General features: G+C 32.7%; 1 protein-coding gene across 4 annotated transcripts in view; it reads left to right on the top strand.

The window, feature by feature from the left end:
* Window positions 1-1,361: 1,361 nt before the first annotated feature.
* Window positions 1,362-15,797, top strand: part of form3 (FH2 domain-containing protein formin 3) — a 103,808-nt gene continuing 89,372 nt past the window's right edge. For 3 of the 4 annotated variants that reach the window (XR_015071834.1, XM_085957168.1, XM_085957171.1), the window contains exons 1-2: window positions 1,362-1,426; window positions 7,740-7,985. The gene's annotated coding sequence lies outside the window, so the exon portion shown is untranslated. Of the gene's footprint in view, window positions 1,427-7,687; window positions 7,986-15,797 lie in introns of all 4 variants that reach the window. The other variant, XM_085957169.1, reaches the window with a different exon arrangement.

The following is a 15,797-nucleotide window of genomic DNA, read 5'->3' on the forward strand; positions in this document are numbered from 1 at the left end:
AACCTACTCGAAAGGGTGGGTTTCCATTGTCCATCAAGATTTACGCGAAACCAAACTTTGTACCATGTCAGTCGTAGCGATTCTAATTATGCACAGAACTCTTTTATTCGGCGCTCTTGTTTAAATTACAATACGTATTTCTCCTCCGTTAATCCTTTCAATAATTCACCTGTTTCGTTTAAACGCGCTATCTCAAAAAATTTGTATAGTGGACATTGGATCGAATTTTTAAATGGTATGTTTTTTCCCTTTCTTATTATTCTCTTTTTCTGTTCTATCTTAGACACCCATATTATGTATAAATTTCAATAATTCTTAACACACAAAATACTTATTATATAGATATACTTAGATACCTATATAAGTACATATATATTTAAAAAAAAATGTTACTTTTTTGTCTATAATTATTCATTATTCTTCCTCATTTTTCATATGCAATTTCTTTATATTTATGTTCTTCTTACTTTCTATCTTGTTAGGCTTAACTTTACTATATTATAATTAATTTATATATGTAAACTTTGCTGGTTTCAATAACTTTTCACTATTCTATTTTACCACGTTTTTCTTAGCTCGTATTCTTGTTTGTCCGGTGGTTGTTTATCCAGTACAAATCTTGCAATCGATTTTTAACTAACTTCCCGACTAGCTAGACACTTGAAACTTTTAGAATATATCAGAACGCGATGCCAATGCATTCTTTTAATACTTTTAGCCATCTTTAAGCAGAATTGAATTCATTTTCAGTTAATTCTGTTTTGTATGGAAAGTTATTTCAGAAAAATCCGTAAAAAGTAAAAGACTATTATTCGTTGCTAAGGGGGTGGTCCTAGCAACTAAATTATTAATATATACGTGGTATACTATGGAAATCCAAATGACATTTCAGTTATCTATATTTGTTTGTTGCAAAATAGCAAAAAAATGATTTGTTCATTAATCCTAAATAATTAATACATAGAATTGTTAAGTTAATATGATTCAACAGAAAATTTAAAAACGTGGTATATAAAAAGTTCTTTTTATCTTGTAATTATTTGTAATCAAAATGTAACTGTTTGTTTCCTTATTTAATAAATGTAAATATTATGACGTATAAAAGTGCATGGGGGTGTATTCGTAAGGGCGCAGCATCCGGTAAGATTTACGCGCGACTCATTTAAAACAGCTGTATCGATTTTTCTTCGTTGCAAAAAGATTTTCCGAGTCTTCGTGGAGTGCACATCGTCGCAAGAGGCAGGCGGAGAGCGGATGGAGAGGCGCGGGCTTCCCATGTAGAATAGCCTGCCGAGCGGTGAAAGTGGTCGAAGGACACGGCTGCGGACCGCTTCGATCTTCAACTTCACTTTGCGCTCTGCTAGTCGGTGCAGAGACCTGCTGTTTGGCGGTCGTGTCGCGTTTCTCACAACGCAAACCGTCAGCGGTAATAATATTTATCTAAGAAACAGAGTTAATAGTTGGTTTAGTAATGTAATACGCGGTGCCCGATTCGCGAGTGGGCGCACATATGAAATGTGTGCGCGGCGACGAGTGTGAGTGCGCGCGTCGGCGGACGCAGGGCCGGCGCAGGCGACAGAACGACGCAGGCCTCGTTTTCCTCCCATGCAGCCTTCTTCGCGCATAGATCAACCCGAAAATACCAAATTGACACAATATTTTAACGCTTTTCCAACTAACACGACCACATCTGCAGAATTTAAACTGAATTAGGCGCGAAAACCTGAGAATAATCACATTAAATACTAAAGATCGTAGTTACACAAGAATTATGTAGTGTAAAAACATATTCTTGATTAAGTTCCGTTTCGATGTTGCTATTTTGTGCTTATTTTAAAATTAACTTCGATGTTGTTACTCTACGGCGTGCAACCAATAACATAAATTGTCAATATTATTAGTACCTACATACCTACCTAACCACTTGTTGAATCAAATAAACAGTAATTCTGCCATTCCATAAAATAAAATAAAATACCAAGATTGCATTAATAACATGTTTAGGTCTAGTTATACACCTCCATTTTATTGTACATTGTTTCTTTAATCTATGCTGTCTGCATAGTTTAATAAAACTGAATAAATTGTCAACTCTGACTAAAGGGACAAACGAATTGATTTCAATACAAAATGTTACCTTTATTATCCGCAATAACCGTGTAATAAAAATGAAAGATCGTGAGATTTCTATAAATTATAAATATCACACAGTTAAACTTTTAATAGATAGATACTTAAATAAATATCGATATAAATATGTCACATTTCACTGTTTTCAATGTACTTAATTAAGGTGATGTCTCTAGGTAAAGTTGTTATCGAAAAATAGCTAGAAAAGTTTATTAATCGGTAAATATATATTCAAAAATAATGAGAAAAATAAAATAAAAAATTAAAAGTTATGGAGTTCAGTATTCCAAAAATACGTGTAAAATTTAATATGAGCTCATGTTTGTAGGTAGATACCAAAAGAGATTAACCAAAACGTCCAAAACCGAATAAGCCACAAGTTATAGATAACTATACAATATAGTAACTATATACTTTGTATCGTATTATTAATTAAATACTAAGTAGAGATTACACGCTTCATGGAAATCCGTTGAATCAAGACTCGCGAAACCTGTTCAATGTTTCATGCCTACAAAAAGAGTAGGTACCTACCTAGGTAGAATGCAAATGACCGTGCCATGCCTAGCAAGTTAAAACACATTTCACAAATCATCACTGCGAACTTATAGATACGTTTTTTATGTTGAATGCATTAAGTTTTTCTAAACTTTGTAGTAGTTAGGTACCTAGTATTATTAATTACGCATTTATTAGAATAACAATATTACAATTGTCACATTCGTAGAGACAAAAAAGAGTTACGCTATTGGTGATATTCTATTGGGATCGGCTGCATCATTGAGATTGGCTATTTAGTAATTACGATACAATTGTTTTTATGCGATAATTGATCATAAAGTTGAATAAAGGAATGTTTTAATTGGTGTCACATCGGAGACGTAGCTAATGTCATGAACGCCATGGGAATGAGAATTGACAATCGGCGCTGTCGAATTCAATTTGAGACAATATCGATTCACTTCCGCAATTCACATTCGCACCTATGTATCGAGGAGTGAAACTTTCAGGTTTATAGTTTATCATTCCTGAAACGTCTTATATAATGATATCCTACATCAGGGACGTGCCAAGGGTGGCTGCCATAAATTTCCGTCCCCTCCCAAACAAAAAAAAATTTTTTTGATGGAGATATGACAGAAGTCAAAGAAAAATTGAAACAATTATTTTATTTATATTCTAATGGATTTAAGTTTTTTTTAAATCCATTAGAATTTAAATTCAAATTCCATCAAGTACCTTCGGTCGATAGTATTAATATTAGTTATTCAATTATTTTATTGTTATCAAAATATACTTATAACACAAATTATGACATGTTTTATCTATTAAATAATATAACATTCTGAATTATAATATAAAGCGACTTAAATTGATATATGTGTATCGAATAAAGTACTAAATCACAATTTTTAATGTCACGAAAATAAATTACGCCACAGGCGACTTCTTTCATCGTAAAGTTCATTTTATTTTGTTAATAAAGTTATTAAAAATGTTTTTTTGGACTTTTGCCGCTCCCCGAATCCAGCCATCCGGGTGTTTCACACCCCTAACACTCCCACTTGACGCGTCTCTGCCTCACATATTTTCCTTCAACATCCCACCACGTCTCCAAATCATTTAGGGTGTATACCATGATGTAACCAACGAGACGCTCCCTTCAAAGTTGTTTTGCTAACGTCCAAGGAGAACTTTCAGAGATCTTGATTGTAAATGTGCACTAAAATTTTAATGTGTACTAAAATTTTAATGTGCACGATTCATAGTTTACTTATATCATTGATTAGGTACTGCTGTAGTCAAACCTAGATGAGGATAGACATTCCCTCTCACCGTATGTCACCGCAACTATACTAAAAACTTATGACTTGGACCCTATAATCTATAGTTTATAGATAGGTTGTATTCCGCCTAAAACTGTCTCTTCGCTTACAGGCGCCATGCTGTATATTCTACGAAAACATATTGTACTTATATTATTCAAAATCTTACAAATAGTCAAAAGCAGGCAAGCAAGGTTTTGACTTTTGTTTTTTCTATTTACATTTATAATATGCAATTTTTCAAATTTGTTCCATGAACCGTAAAATGTCGCCTGTGGAGCTATTTCATTTCACATAATGTTTACATTAAAAAAATACGACGCGTACCTACTATGCATTTTACAATGTTCGATTAATGTGTGTCGATAATTAACTGCCTGCTTTTAATCTAGTTAATCTGTTATTCTAAAAAATACGGTAATTCAAAAAACAATTAAAGTCCATATGTGGGGGTTATTTTATTTACACGTATTTAGAGTGTGTTTTGTTTGGGGGGGGGGGGGGGTCGCAGGTTACTATCTGGCTACTACAAAAGGGGATCACGACACGAGAAAGGTTGATTCAAAGTGCTGATCACTCAAGTATACGAGTGAATTTATTAAAAATCGATAAAAATATTCGGGATGCCCATAAGTTCACCTCGCCAAACCCTAGATTTCCGTGGAAAATCGTTTGGGAAAATCTCTTGCCATTACGTTGCCCTTAGCTTTAGAAATATGTGGGGGGTGCCAAAGATTCAGGTCTGGGGGGCATGCTTCCACTACCCTACAACTTACTAAAAGTCGTTGTTAGCCATTCGGTCAGTCAATTAGATTCGTATTGTAATGCAAATCCACATTGAACAAACATCGTATGAATTTGCTAGATATGGCATCCAAACATTCTGCCATTCGAAATCTTAATTTTCCGATTTCACTGAACAATAATTAATGCTTAATAAATAATAATAATCACGTTGTGTTAGCAATAGAGATGCAATAATCCAGACATGGTATATTTAAATACTGTTATCACCTGTTCAAACCAAATGTCGAAAGCTCATTATCTTAGTATTATGTAATTTGTAATGCCTAGAGAATTCGTATTATTGTGAGATTACTGTTTCTAAAATTCTAATTAGTTATAAAATAAAGAGGCACGCGTTTTACCAAAAACGTGAAAACAATAATTATCTCTCAAGTAAAATAATGTCATTTTTGAAGTTATACCTACTTCTTTTGGCGCGTTTGGGAAAACAGAACAGAGTGTATTTTTGGCGTGTGATGAAGTTGCGCGCGCCTATGTAACACGTTTGGCGTGTGACGGAAGTTGCACGCGCCGATGCAACACATAATTTGTTATTATGATTATATTCATTTCGGTCTCAAGGGTACATACGCATGCATTATATTGGAATGTATATTTATTTTTCATTGTAAAGATTGTGTATCAAAATTTGAGGCTAAATTTATGTAAGTATTATTTATGAGTAAAATTATATATCAATAAATAAATAAATTTTGTGAATGTTGAGTTGGTAAATAATTAAAAAAATATATAAAAAAATGATTTTTTATTAATTTATCATGGGCACTTCTGAATCGATTATAACCGCTGTATGGCAACTGGCAACGATGAGTTTTGGTCCAATACAATAATTAAATTACAATTGTCATGTGCTATATGAGACTCATATGAATCGCGTACGTTTTCATCAACCTAATCCACTGTAATATTAATAGACTCAAGGTAACGGTTTATTTTGTTTTGTTACGCCAAAGAAATATAACTTCTAAGTACATAGCTACACACACTTCTACACACACCGATGTTTTTTATACATAAAATAGCTGCCACCTTGGCCATCTTTCCCTGTACATTCCACGGAGATTGCAAAAGCATTAGTATAATAAATAAAGAGGAAATTTAACGTTCTGGACACGAAAAACACCTTTATAATACATCATTTTTATGTCGTGGTTGTCTGACATTTAAGTACATATATTTGTAACGGTATGCAAAATAGCCCTGCAGGCGAAATTTTGACAATCACATTATTTGTTACCTATTGCCACTGAAGTTTCTTCGCAATGTCAACGTCCTGCTTAACGATTACTATTCGTAATTAATTCAGCGGAATTGTCAACTAGCAACCGCTAGATCTAGTCTAGAATTTATAAATTGTAATCCCGAACAGAACTTTCAATCCCGGAATTAGTCAATAAGTATTTTTTGCATCTCATACATAAACAACGTTTTGTGTATTAGTGCCTGGCAGCAGCGAAGGGTGGAGGTAGACTGTTAAGATACGCCTTTAATAGTGCACATTAAATTTTGTTAGTCATACGTATTTGTTTTTATTGAACTGAGACTACAATTTACAGATGGTACTGGTTAGTTTTTAAAAATCAATTAAGCCCTGCCTAAACCACACCATAATAGTATTGGTATACTTTGGGCGATACCATAAAATTGTGCATACTTTTTCATTCATACTTATTTGTTTTCGTTGGATTATGAATACATATTACACATATATTGTTGGTTCGTTTTTTAATTTCATTCTGCCTACATGAAACCATAATATATCCAAAATATTATTTATCTTTAAAATATCCGAAGTTATGTATGATTTATTTGCACAATTTGAGATGTTTTATAAATAGTATTTTTTGACTAATATTTACTATGGTTTCTTAACTATAATAATATTACGTAGATAAAAAATATTATTCTATCTATAAAATATCCAAAGTTATGTATGATTTAATTACATAATTTTAGATATTTTATATGTAATTTTATAGGTAATGACACAATATGGATAATATATTTGTAACATATTTTTTTTACATTTACTACACTTTTTGGATTGACTATAATTTTAGTTCATACATAATAATATTATGACGATGCATATTCTTTCCGACCCCTTAATTCAGTGAAAGTTAAAAACTTGAAAGATATTGTATAATATCGATAGGCTAATGTTAATACCTCGTATCTGACATATATGACGAAAAATACTTTTTGATGTAATAAATCAACAAAAATATTGCCCATTAACTGTGAATATTCCATATTTATAGTTAATAACTATAATATTTTAATAAATATGATATAGTCATAATAGTAATTAAGAAACTACTTCAATTATTTCAACTGTTTAATGTATTAGGTATATAACATAAGTTCTTTGAAAAATAATAAGCAATTCATATAGGTATATATCGTCACTGTTCTGGCAGAAGACACTAATTCGAAAAAATTACATGTTAGGTTAGTTATAAGTACCAAAATGTTCCTTATTTCAAACTTTACCGTCTGGAAACCTTCTTTATTTTAAATTCATCCTTTTTACGATTACTTAATAAACTCACATGATAGACCATTTCAAACATTTTAACAACTTCAAAGTTAAATTGCTCAAAACTAGTATTCTCCATTTAGTGTGTTCTGCCAGAACAGAGACGATATTATATTAAATATTAAAAGCTTTAGCTGCCTGTAAAATTTGTAAAAAGAAAGTCACCTACGGGATATTAACACTAGACCATCGATATGTAGGTAACCTAATCCCTTTATCTGAATTACACTACATTACTTGTCAGAAACATATTATGTCATATCAATAAAAATCATAAAAACTAAACCAATCCCGGGTTGCAAACCCTTGTCAGTAGTATCTAGAATCTCTTGCCAATATATTTTAAAGTTTTTTTTTTAATATTCTTTCCAAAATAATGAATAAGAAACACGTAAAAATTATCAGTGCTGATCGTTACCTATTCTACGTTTGTACAGAAAAATAACCAGTGGTGGGATTTTAACAAACTAACAAACGAAACGAACATTACGATTTGAAAGTGCTTCGAGATTATTTGTCAGGTCACATCACAAAAAGTGGACGTTGGATACAAATTTAAAAATTGTGATGGTGCCTTCGGCAAAAGGACATGGTCATCCAGCCCAGCTGCGGCAGTGAGGAACGTGAGAGGGAGTGGATAAAAGAATAATCCCGCCTGGACCGCGCAGCTGATACAGCATCACGTGAGTACCGATTGATACTACCTTCTAACATTAGTGAAGTCAAAAGAGTTTTAATACGTTTTGACCGATTCGTCGCTATCTACTTGTCTTTCTCTACGATACCAGACTTTTTGTCAATATTTTTAGATCATACCGTCTCTGTTCTGGCAGAACACACTAACTGGAGAATACTAGTTTTGAGTATTTTGACTTTGAAGTTGTTTAAATGTGTGAAATGGTCCATCATGTGAGTTTATTAAGTAATCGTAAAAAGGATGACTTTAAAATAAAGACTTTTTATTTATTAAGAAGGTTTCTAGATGGTAAAGTTTGAAATAAGGACCATTTTGGTATAACTAACTCAATATGTCATTTTTTCGAATTAATGTCTTCTGCCAGAACAGTGACGAACAATATTCCCTTCTTGGGATTTCTAAATGCCGTTTGGCGATTAAATACCGTGCATTCAAATATTTGCAATATTACCATTATTTTCAGCGTAATCTTATTGTCACTTTGCTTCACGAGGAGCGTATATAATATATTATATGAACCAGAAAGCGTTTTTAAAACATCCTTTGTTCATTAATATGTAAATCATAAACAATTATATCGATCATACACCTTGTGTAGTTAATATTTTCAGTCGTTGTCGATGTGTCAAAATTCAATCACCGATCAGCTGTTTTACATATCACGAACTATTTTTTAATGCATAACAAAATGAATATTTACTTAGCGAAAAAATGAGGTGAGATTAGACCAGTTCTATTTTCAAAAAAATATTACATAATTAGTGTAGTAAGCATTAAATTTAGTTAAATAGTCTTCCCACATGACTAATATAAATTGTTTTTCACAAAAGACTGCAGTTTTTGTCGATGAGATACTGATACCATTTCTTTTGATATGACGAAACTAACTACCATTAACTAGTACCATTAAATTAAACCATAACAAGATTGCAGTATTTTATTCGTAATCGTAAAGCTATTTACGCCTACATTTCATATGAAATCCTTTGTCTAGCTGTATCATTATGCTACTGGTCTTGTAAAAACAACTTCTAACAAGAATGTGGATGCATTATTATGTATTATATTGTATGCAATATAAGTTAGTAATATATATTTTGGCATTGGAAATACATTAAAATAGCATTTAAAGAAGTTTTCATAAAATTAACCTTATACGGGGATTAGTAAATCAGAACGCTAAGAGATATCTTTATTAATTGAATCTATAAGTACAATAATGATCTTAGAATAAAATTATTGGTCATGCATTGGTCATGCATTTGAAATCTAAATCAATAATAGATTAACACGACATTTTCATATATTATGACTATTAATAAGAGGGTTTCTTTGCTTTTTGTATCAGTCGATATAAGCGTGTGGTATCTATTTGGTGTCTTATCTATAATTTTACATTTTCCAAATTTTTAAGCTTGAAATACGCATGGGTCTTTTGCGCAGTTCCAATTGCAAAAGCATTATCTGGAAGTCAAATTAATGATGACTTGACAGATGAACAAAAATGAATCGTTGCTGTCATTCGCATTAGGTAGGTACTGAAAAAATAGTTTTTAATTTCACTACTGCATATTTCGGCCATATTATCCACTATGCTACGTATAATTTACTAAAAAAGGGGATAGAGGCACGGCCTCCAAAAGGAGGGGCTGACAGGGCTCTAGCCTGGGATCCTGGCTGAGAGTTAGAGAAATTAATTCTAAAACAAAAGAGAACCTTATTTTTAACTAGCAATAATTATCAGGTGCCCTGGAGTTCGTCCGCATGAAAAACGATAGTAAAAGTATACAGATAGAATGAAGAAAGTGGTTGATTCGATTTGAATGTTATCAAATCGTTGAAATAGACAACGGTTGGATTTAAGCGCACGCCTCTCTTCCCGCAGCTGACTTCGCCACTACACCACTGTTATCTGATCGCTTTATTTTACCTAGTCGTGATGAATTGTTGCAAGGGCATTTATATTAACTCAGGAAACTTTCGACATATTGGGATGAAACTATATTATACTATTACCTACTAAATTGCATATAAGCTGTGCAAATCTCATCAATATTGGTTACGTAGTTTTAGAATTATAACGTAATAGTCAGACAGAATGACAATAATTTAAATAATTACAAGATAAAAAGAACTTTTTATATACCTACAACGTTTTTAAATTTTCTGTTGAATCACATAAACTTGACTTGACTAGCTTAAACGATTAAAAAAATTGTGTATAGACATGTCATATTGATTTCCATAGTAACGCACGTATATATTAATAATTTAGTTGCTAGGACCCCAGACCCCCTAGGAACCAATAATGGTGTCGAAATAACTTTTCATACAAAACAGAATTAACTGAAAATGAATTCAATTCTACTTAAATATGGCTAAAAGTATTAAAAATGCATTGGCATCGTGTTCTGATAAATATTCTAAAAGTTTCAAATGCCTAGCTAGCCGGAAAGTTAGTTAAAAATCGATTCCAAGATTTGTACCGGGCAAATAAGAATACGAGCTAAGAAAAACGTTGTAAAAAACACACCTATAAAAATAGTCGAAACGCTAATCAAAAGGTAAATAATATTTAGAAATTACAGACAAACACATTAATTTTATTACTGCGTACTTATTGAAAATAAAATTAAAATCAGCTGCGATTTGTACACACTAATTCAGTTTATTGTGCTTATCCATAAATAGATAGTGACTGTTCGAGATCGTGAATTATTTACTGAACTCAATTATAGTTTAAATCATACTTTATAATATGATTTTCTATTGCAGTAAGTTCATACAATGCTGTCTCGTACGGGTAGTCAAGCCATGGTTAGGAGCGGCACATTCCAGGGGGCGGCAGATTTAATACAGAATGCGAATATTATAACTTATGAAAACAATGGTTTCAGAGATACTTCGATGGATCGTGTTCAATCGAATGATTTTTAACTTCCCCGCTACAAAAACGACTTTTAGTACCTATGTAAAGGCGTCCGATACTTTTATTCACCGCTCGAAATATAATATTTTACGAACCGGAGCGCCAGATAATTTTCCAAAAATATTGACCTGTTTTTCTAATTGTACCTAAATATGTATATTTTCTAAAAAAAAAATTTTTGTTTAATGGATTGCTTAGCTCAGACGGTCATCTTAATTCCTACATAAGACGGAATGATATTCTCGGATGGATTTAAGGTCACTTTATTTGTCAATCGTTCATATATGGAGAAACGTTTAAATGTACATTATATAGTCATTTCTATCCAATGAAAGTTATGTCTGTCGCAGTCATGTGTTCAAAATGGTCGTGTGCCTAGGGCGGGGGGCCGTTATATCGAAAAAAAAATATCGATATCTTGTATCAGTATCATATCGAAAGAAAGTATTGAAGTATCAATACTTTTTTGACGGCCCTTCGTGTGCCAGATGGTTAAATGTGAATAGATGTGTGCATCAGAATTTTAAGTTGGTAAATAATTGACATAAAATTTAGACTAAAAATTTTACCTACAATACAGTACAGTAGAACCTCGATATAACAGATTTCCAATATAACTGACACACGATCATCCCCATTAATCCGATACTGATATACGATAATCTGATACGATCGGCATTATGGATAGGGACGTCACTGTTGCCAGTGATGAGAATTTGCAGTCGGATATTATATATTATAGCCACAGTAAACACTAAAAAGATATATATATATATATATATATATATATATTTTAAATTAAGAATTTATAAAAACCATATAATTAATGAGCGTGTTTTGGAAGTCAGATTTGTATTACTACATTGTATTTTATGAATATTTTAATTCTTTAGAATGTGGAGAGAACCAATAGAAAGTTTATTTTTAAACTAAAACAAATTAATAATGTTCTTTGATGCGTATTGAATATTTAAGAGTAACGTTATTAGTTTTTGCTAAAAACTTCACTTTCACCCTTAACTCGTAACACCGCAAACTAAAAAGGTATTCATTTGTTCATTTCAATTATTGTACTAACTGTCAACACTATGGATGGAAAGCATGGTACCCACAAAGGGGGAGGGTGACAGGGCTTTACCCTGGGCCCGGGCTTAGGAGGGGCCTGGCGTTGCAGGTCGAGCAGTTACGTGAAATAAACACACAACACAAATATGCTCATGGCTCGAAATGGACCGGAGCGCCGTTCCTGTTCGTGAAGTCGGTAAAATTATCGTTCCGTCTCGTGGACGTATAATAGAAAATCTACCACACTTATTTTTATAAAATACACATAGAATTTGATAACAACTATGTAAATATCTTCGGAAAATTGTCGGGCGCTCCGGTTCATAAACTTTTCCATTTCGAACGCTGAATTTGCTCTAATAGTAAAAAAAGAAAATATGTTGCTATGCGATGTAACTTGATGTATTGTGATGAATGATATTCACCTGTAGAATTTTATGTTTTATTTTATTTTATTTTAAAATTTCCTGATTAAAAAAATGGCTATTTATCAAAAATGGCGAAGGGTCATATTTTAGAAAAATCCAAAAAAAAACATTAAAAATACTCTTCATTTTACCTCGTGGAACCGTGGGATTCCGCGGAATATAATTTTGGGAACACTATTGTAAAACATCACACTGCCCTTAGCCTTAGAGATAGGTAGGGGGCCCGCTAAATGTCCTGACCTAGGGGCCCGCTTCAGGATGCGGGGGTCATGGTGGAAAGACATAATGAGTAATATATTATAATATAGTAGAGACTAGAGACTTATTTTATTTACTATTATTTTATATAGTTAATTAAGATCAGGGACGATTTATTTCATTTGGCAGTTCAGTTTAGTATGGTGGGTGAAATCGGATCCGATCTTTATTTAATTATGTGGAATAAGTAAGTATGTACTACTTACTCCAAATTAGTTTTTATTAAGTATAATTACAATAATATCTACCTATTTTTTTTTTAAATTTATGACTACAATGAAATCACTGCCAGAATCTTAACTATATTGTTAAACAATGATATGTGTTTAAGTTAAGTATTTTTTATTTCTTTTTCCCTTGAATAAACACTGTCGGAATGTTGATGAACGTTTTGAATACTAATACAATATTCTTCTAAGAATCGCCAGAGACAGACATTTTCAAGAATATTATACCAATATAGTGATGTGGCTTAAATTCTGGCTTATGTAATACTACGCCAATATCAGATGGGTCTATTTTTGTTATCGCCATTGCCTATTTTAAAACGACAGAGATAAGCTTGTTGATTTTTTGGTAATATAACAGGTGAGAAAACATTCGCTCAATTTGCTTTTTACATATCTAACTAGTATGTACCTATTTACCTACGTATTTGACATTTTTTTGTGAGAAAATATGATTTCATTCTTTACACAAAAAGCGGGTATAACCAAATTAGTCACATGGGTTTTTAAATTTCCATTAATGTCCATTACCAGACAGGTGTTATGGCCACCGTGCTGTCGAATTTTGTCACAGTAATTACACGCCGCGGCCGTCGATATTGTCAGCATCACAGAACAGATAATAAATAGAATTTCGATATAATATATCAGGGGTGGCGAACCTATGGCACGCGAGATGATTTTGCATGACACGCGTTTGAAGAGAAAAAAATACCTATAATAATAAATGACAGGTTGCATTGTATAAAAAAGCAGGCAAATACTCTTTAAGAATAAGTATTACATTTAATGTAAATAAATATATAATTGCATAGTTCGGTCCTTAGATTTTATGCGTCTCATATAATATTATCACACTAACCTCATCAGGCGGCGTAGGATCCCGCGCCGCTAACCTCTAATTTTGATCGATTTACGATGCTTGAGACCACTGTAGCGAGAGAATGCCTCACCTGATCGGGCAATTCTCGTATCAATTTGTGCGATAAGAACCAAACTAATTAATACATTAACAAAAAAATTCATTTCTACCCACAAAAAATGACTGCACCAAATAAGAAACAAAAACTTGGTGAAGCTAGCAGTAGTAATTCTGACAGACAGTTTTAAAATTGGTGGACCGAAATGGATGGCGTAATTGAAAAAAAGTGAGTGATATCTAGAACATCATCATTTTTTTAATAGAATTTTTTTTAAACTATTTTTCCCGTAATTGCTCGGCACGTCAGACAGTTGAAAAATAATATTTGGGAAATTTTGGCACGCGTACGTAAAAAGGTTCGCCAACCCTGGACTATATTATACCAATACAGTCAATTTTGACGCAGGGTTTTGAATGTGTGAGTGTCATACGAAAATGAACCACGCATAATAGACGTGCAATAGTGTGTAATATACAAATATGAAATGAGCGTCAATGTATAAACCGAGAGCAGTTGTCAGTATTCAACGTATAACGTATTATTGACACGTGTTTAAATTTATCCCGTATTCTTCCTTACTCGAAATCGGTTGCCTGCTTCTCCTTACCCGTTAGGTATTTCAGTTCCCATTATTTCTGAGTTCCCTGGTCAGCATACTGTAGGTTGATTCGATATACCTGAATATAAAAGATTTCAAGTTACACATATTATTATATGTAAATAGTTTTTTTAATTAATTATAATATACATTAAAACTATGAATTATTAAAAAAACAATAAAATAATTATTTTCCCCTCCAAAAACGGTTGAGAGATCGGGCTACGGATCAGTGTGAATTGAATACTTAGTTTAATTGAAAAAAAACTATTTTAATACACCTGAATTAACAAAAATTACAGATTACATAACAATTTCTGGATATTTTAATAACAAAACTACTTAACTTTTCAAGATGATTTTGTTTTGTCCTTGCTTTTTAATCGACAAATTAGACACAATTATTCAAAATTCTAACTCCTAGCTTCTTCAGTAGCTAACAGAAGATTAACAGAAAAATTGACTAGACAGCAAAATACTAGCCGCATTTATTCGTCTAACAATATTGTTGTGTTCTGCATAACCCTTTTTTCAATTTGAATTTAGTTTCTGAATAGTTTTATTAGAAACATGTAATTCGCGATCTTTCCTGATAATTCTATGATACGTACAAGTGCCTCTTGTTTAATATGTTTACTCAAATATTTGAAAATCATCATCATTTATGGTACTGCAACCCTTGACAAATGACAGCCTTCCTTCTTTTATCTCTGACGATCCAGCGCTGACACTTTTCAGTTGCGTTGATTGTGCAGTCTTAAATCTCCTGTGGCTCAGTTCAGCTATCTCAGTTTCGGCCGTCCAGGTCTTCTCTTGGCCTTAGGGGGTGTGTATACGCCTTGCCTATAACTCATATGCAAGTGACCGACCCAGACTCGACTCTCCATTTATTTTATTATGCCACGTGATCTTTTTACTCCCATGAAGTATGTGCAGTTCCTAATTATACGTCCAAATGCCATCTTCTTGAACAGACCCAATGATTCTTCTCGAAACTATCTTCTCAAAGATATCTATATTTCTCTCGCCCTGTTTACTGAATCCCCAGAAGCCTGATTCATAGGTTAATTAATACTAGGCTCAGGGGCGTTATTTAGAGTTGTATTGGTTTTCCTTGAGACTGTACCATTTTTCAAAAGACTTTGGAGATCCAAATAGCACCTATATTTCACCACTTTATTGGAACAATCTTTAATCTAACGTTTCATTTTTTTAAATATCGCGACGCTCGAACTTAATTACAGCGCGAGGCCCGATTGGGCTCAATCAGTCCAATCGGCCCGACATCGAAATTGCAATACATTTACACATATTGAAATGTTCGGTCGCGGTTTCTGGTAGACTTATTTACGTGATAATAAAAACAAGAC

Source organism: Rhyacophila brunnea, unplaced genomic scaffold, assembly GCF_057557595.1.
Source record: "Rhyacophila brunnea isolate RB1 unplaced genomic scaffold, BYU_Rbru_1.0 scaffold_6, whole genome shotgun sequence".
NCBI classification, from domain to species: domain Eukaryota; kingdom Metazoa; phylum Arthropoda; class Insecta; order Trichoptera; family Rhyacophilidae; genus Rhyacophila; species Rhyacophila brunnea.